Source organism: Otolemur garnettii, unplaced genomic scaffold, assembly GCF_000181295.1.
Source record: "Otolemur garnettii isolate 467f Iridium unplaced genomic scaffold, OtoGar3 scaffold00008, whole genome shotgun sequence".
In the NCBI taxonomy this organism is placed as follows: domain Eukaryota; kingdom Metazoa; phylum Chordata; class Mammalia; order Primates; family Galagidae; genus Otolemur; species Otolemur garnettii.
Genome location: NW_003852403.1, coordinates 11,623,620 through 11,629,540, shown reverse-complemented (window position 1 = coordinate 11,629,540; position 5,921 = coordinate 11,623,620).

Sequence of the window (5,921 nt, the reverse complement as noted above, 5' to 3'; positions counted from 1 at the left end):
AAAAAAAAAAAGAAAAAGAAAAAGAAAAGTAACTCTTTGTAGACCATGGAATTTAATATTGTTAATATTTGCTCAGGATCAATTTTGGTGAAAATGGCACCACTACGTCATGAATTGTTTTGGTTCAGGAAATTCTCTCTCTTGTTTTGTAAAAGGAAAAAGAATAACTAACGTGCCATTCAGACCTGAAGTCAGCAATCTTCATTGCCTTAGTTAACCTAAAACACAGGCGGCAAGGAAGCAGAGTCAAAGCACTATTTTCCAGCTTAAAGCATGCTTTGATAAGGTAAAAATGCATTTACATTAGTCAATATACAAGATTAAGATTGACTTCACACATCTTAAAATTGTTTTTTAAAATTGCAAAAGCAATGTATGCTCATTATAAAAATACAGCAGTGTGTAAACTGTTAATAATAATTGCTAACTATTAATGAGAATTTACAAAGTGCTCAACACTGCATTTAGAGCTATCTAATTCAATTCTCACAACAATCTTATGAGAAGGCTATTATTATGTTTTTCTCTATTTTATAGACAAGCAGTAGTCCTGCCTTGGCCTCCTGAATAGCTGGAACTACAAGCACCAATACAACACCCAGCTAATTTTTCTATATTTAGTAGAGCTAGGGGTCTCGGTCTTGCTCAGACTAGCCTTGAATGCCTAAGTTCAAATGATCCTCCCATCTTGGCCTCCCAGAGTGCTAGGATTACAGGCATGAGCCACCTCGTCCAATCTAAAGCTACTAATTAAAAATGTTGTGCTTTGGCCATGGATGGCAATACTGATGCCATAAATATGGCTCAATTTGCCATTTTTATTAGAGGTATTGATGGCGAGTATAATGTCAGTGAAGAAATGGTTTCTTAGGGCAGCGCCTAGAGCTCGGTGGGTAGGACACCGGCCCCATATACCTAAGGTGGTGGGTTCAAACCTGGCCTTGGCCAAACTGCAACAAAAAAATAGCTGGGCATTGTGGTGGGCGCCTATAGTCCCAGCTACTCGGGAGGCTGAGGCAAGAGAATCACCTAAGCCCAGGAGTTGGAGGTTGCTGTGAGCTGTGATGCCATGACACCCTTTTTTTTTCTAAAAAAAAAAAAAAAAGAAAGAAAGAAATGGCTTCTTTAGTGCCATTAAAAGGCACAACTAAATCAAGAGATTTATATGAAGTAGTAAAAAATATGTTAAAACAATTTTCTTTGTCCATTGTCAACATATCTGGTATAGTTACTAATGGTGCCTTGGGGATGGTAGGTTAAAAAAAAAAAAAGAAAGACTAAAATTAATAGAAGACTAGACTATTGCCGCCCAGAACTCACATTTGATGAGGTATCACTGCATGGTACATCAAGACAATTACACGCAAAGGCTTTAAAAATGGATAATGCTGTGCAAACCTTCATCGAGGCTGTGAATTTCATAAGGGTCAAGGGATTGAATCATCACCAATTCCAGGAACTCCTTAAAAGTATTGATACTGACTATGATGACATCATTTACTTCTCTTTTTTTTTTTTTTTTTGAGACAGAGCCTCAAGCTGTCCCCCTGGGCAGAGTGCCGTGGCATTACAGCTCACAGCAACCTCCAACTCCTGGGCTCAAGCGAATCTCCTGCCTCCGCCTCCCAAGTAGCTGGGACCACAGGCGCCCGCCACAACGCCCAGCTATTTTTTGATTGCAGCCATCATTGTTGTTTGGCGGGTCCGGGCTGGGGATTTGAACCCACCACCTTAGGTGTACGTGGCTGGCGCCTTAGCCGGTTGAGCTATAGGCGCCGAGCCTTACTTCTCACAAGTAAAATGGCTAAGTCAAAGCCAAATGTTGTTTGTTTGTTTATTTATTTATTTTATCCAGTCTCACTCTGTTGCCCTGGATAGAGTGCTGTGGTGTCATAGAGCCCAAATGTTGAAAAAATTTTATGATTTGCAAATGTTATCAGGTCATTTATGATATCAAAAATCAAATTTGTGCCAGAATTTAACAATGAAAAACTGGCTTACAGATTAAATACACATTTTATTTTATTTTTTAAATTATTATTTTTTTTTGAGACAGAGCCTCAAGTTATTGCTCTGGGTAGAGTGCTATGGCGTCACAGCTCATAGCAACCTCAAACTCCTGGGCTAAGCAATTCTCTTGCTTCAGCCTCCCAAGTACTGGGACTACAGCCGTCCGCCACAACGCTCGGCTATTTTTTGGTTGTAGTTGTCATTGTTATTTGGCAGGTCCATGCTGGATTTGAACCCACCAGCTCTGGTGTATGTGGCTGGCACCTTAGCTGCTTGAGCTACAGATGCCACCATAAATCCACATTTTAAATCCACTAAAAATGTGGATTTAATCACTCATTTAAATGAGTTAAACATGCAGGTGAAAACCGAGTTATCAATACAGTGTCTCAAACCATAACAGCATTCCAAATGAAACTGAAATTATGGCAAGCTCAAATTAAGGCAAACAATTTTATGCATTTTCACACGTTGGCTAAATACAGTATTATGAATAGTGAAAAATATGCAGGCTTGCTTTTCAATTTGATATAAGAATTCGAAAACAGATTTCAAGATTTCCAGGAAAATAGTCAATATTTTGGTAAATTTGCAACTCCATTTTCAGTCGACATAAATATGTTACCTGCCAGTTTTCCTTTTTTCCCTATTTTTTTGAGACAGAGTTTCACTATGTTGCCCTTGGTAGAGTGCCATGGCGTCACAGCCCATAGCAACCTCAAACTCTTGGGCTTAATTGATTCTTTTGCCTCTGCCTCCAAAGTAGCTGGGACTACAGGCGCCCATCACAACACCCGGCTATTCTTTTGTTGCAGTTGTCATTGTTGTTTAGCTGACCTGGGCCAGGTTCAAACCCACCAACTTCGGTGTATGTAGCTGGCACCATAACTACTGTGCTACGGGCGCCGAGCCACCTGCCAGTTTTCTTTTCTTTTCTTTTTTTTTTTTGAGACAAAGCCTCAAGCTGTCCCCCTGGGTAGAGTGCTGTGGCATCACAGCTCACAGCAACCTCCAACTACTGGGCTCAAGCGAGTCTCCTGCCTCAGCCTCCCAAGTAGCTGGGACCACAGGCACCTGACAATACCCGGCTATTTTTTTGGTTGTAGCCGTCATTGTTGTTTGGTGGTCCCAGGCAGGATTCGAACCCACCACCTTAGGTGTATATGGCTGGCGCCTTAGCCACTTGAGCCACAGGCGCTGAGCCCACCTGCTAGTTTTCAAATGGAATGCACAGAGCTGCAGTCTGACGTGAAACTTAAAGATTTGATTATCTCTTTTTTTGGACTTTTACAGCCCTGTTTTCCCAGAGACAAATATCCCTTACTTCACAATCATGTCTTATTCATGTCATCACTACCATATAACCAGCTTTTACAATGGAATCCATCTGAATTATAACTTTTTTTTCTTGAGACAGTCTCACTATGTTGCCCAGGCAGGAGTCTCATGATCAGCCTAGCTCACAACCTCAAACTCCTGGGCACAAGCAATCCTCCTGTCATATCCTCCCTACTAGCTGGGAGATAGGCACCTACCACAACACCTGGCTAATTTTCCCTTTTTTTTTTGCAGTTTTTTTGGCCAGGGCTGGGTTTGAACCTGCCACCTCCGGCATATGGGGCTGGCAATCTACTCTTTTGAGATACAGGCACTGCCCTAATTTTTCCATTTTTAGTAGAGACAGGATCTTACTTTTATTAAGGCTGGTCTTGAACTCTTGAGCTCAAGTGTTCCTCCCTCTTTGGCCTCCCAGAATGCTAGGATTACAGGTGTGAGCCACCATGCCTGGCTCTGAGTTATAACTTTTTATTTTTTCTTTTATTTATTTATTTATTTTGAGACAGAGGTTCACTATGTTGTCCTCAGTAGAGTGCCATGGTGTCACAGCTCATAGCAACCTCAAACTCTTGGGCTTAAGTTATTCTCTTGCCTCAGCCTCCCAAGTAGCTGGGACAACAGGTGCCAACCACAGTGCCCAGCTATTTTTTTGTTGCAGTTGTCATAGTTGTTTAGCTGACCTGGGCCAGGTTAGAACCCACCAGCCTTGGTGCATGTGGCTGGCACTGAGCCTTGAGTTGTAAGTATTTAAAAGATTTTTGTTGAGAAGACGGACTTTTTTTTTTTTAGTCTTGCTATTTTGTGCCTGGGACACAATCCTTCATATGCATCAAATTTGGCAGCATGTTTTTGCATATGTCTTTTCAAAATATAGTCTTTAAAAACTTACACAAATTCCCTACAAATTAAGCAGAGTGCCTACCAGTTGCCTTGACAAAAATGTAGTCGTCTGTACCCTTGTCATTGAACAATCTTCCTCCATCTGTAATTTTTCTTTTTGGGGGTTTCTGTTTTCTTTTGAGACATTGTAGAAGACATGATGGGATTAATGTAGTACATTTAGGTAATGCAATATTATTTGGCCATAAAAAGGAATGAAGAACCAATACGTGCTGCAACATGGATAAATCTTGAAAATGTTTCGCTAAGTGAAAGAAGCTGGTCACAAAGTGTTGGGGTAGTATTGTGTGGACCCCAGTCTGGTTTGAGAGCCGACTGGGAAACGACTCTGATAAAAAATAATCTAGGCCAGTTTAAAACCCAGAGTCTGAGAATGCCCTGAGAAAGCCGTCCATTATCTCAGGCCGAGCAGCAGCCTGGGACAATGCAGCAATTCTCGGGCTTCTTCAGAAGACTTGTATTGATTTCTAACAAAAACACATATGCAAAATGCAAAAATGCCAATAGGTAGGGTTAAAAGAACCCCAAGGTTAAAAGGTAGAGGGGTTGCTAATAAACCACAGATGGCTTGTTTAGAAAAGGGAAGGGGAAAACCAGTTCTATCCCTGCAGGGAAAGTAAGCCAGGTTCCCTAATCTAATTGCATATCAGGAGTTCAAAGAATTTAGCTCTATTTCAGACCAGCCCCACCTGTTGACTCTCTGCCCACAGGTAATAGTCTGTTCCTGTCCAGCCCTCTCTGGGCAGGGCATTCCGCTGAGAAGTCAACCTATCTACCTCCCACAACAAAGGACCACATATTATATAATTCTATTTATATGAAATGTCCAAAATAGGCAAATCTATAGTGACAGAAAGCAGATTGGTCGTGCCTGGGATTGAGGGTGGGCGTGGTGGAATGGAGAGTGACTACAAATGGGTAGGAGTGATAAAATATTCCAATATTGGCTGGGCAGTGCCTGTGGCTCAAAGGAGTAGAGTGCTGGCCCTATATACTGGAGGTGGCAGGTTCAAACCCGGCCCCCAGTCAAAAACTGCAAAAAAAAAAAAAAAATTCCAATTTTGGGCTGAGCACAGGGTCATGCCTATAATTCTAACACTTTAGGAGTCTGAAGCAAATCACTTAAGGCCAGGAATTTGAGACCAACCTGGGCAACATAATGAGACTCCCCCCACCCACAACAAAACAGAAAAAATTAGCCAGGCTTGTACTTGTAATCCCTGCTACTAGGAAGGATGAAGCAGATGGATGGATCACTTGATGCCAGGAGTTTGAGGTTGCAACGAGCTATGATGACACCACTGCAGTCTAGCCCAGGCAGCAGAACAAGACCCTGTCTCAAAAAAAAAAAAAAAAAATCCTGAAATTGATTGTGGTGATGGTTGTAAAACTTTGTATATATACTGAAAAACATTGAACTGTATACTTTAAATGTATACAGTTTACATACATGTAGTATGTAAATTGTATCTCAATAAAACTTTTAAAATTTTAATTCATGATAATGAAAGAACATGATCAAAATCCATTTGATTTCAACCAGTCCTTGAAATCTAAAGAATTAATAAAAATATAATCAAGAAGACCTTCATTAATTAAGGTAAGCAGTTTGTTACTCAGATATGACAAGGCTATAAAGAAGAGAGAAAGTAATTTCCTTTTTTTTTTTTTTT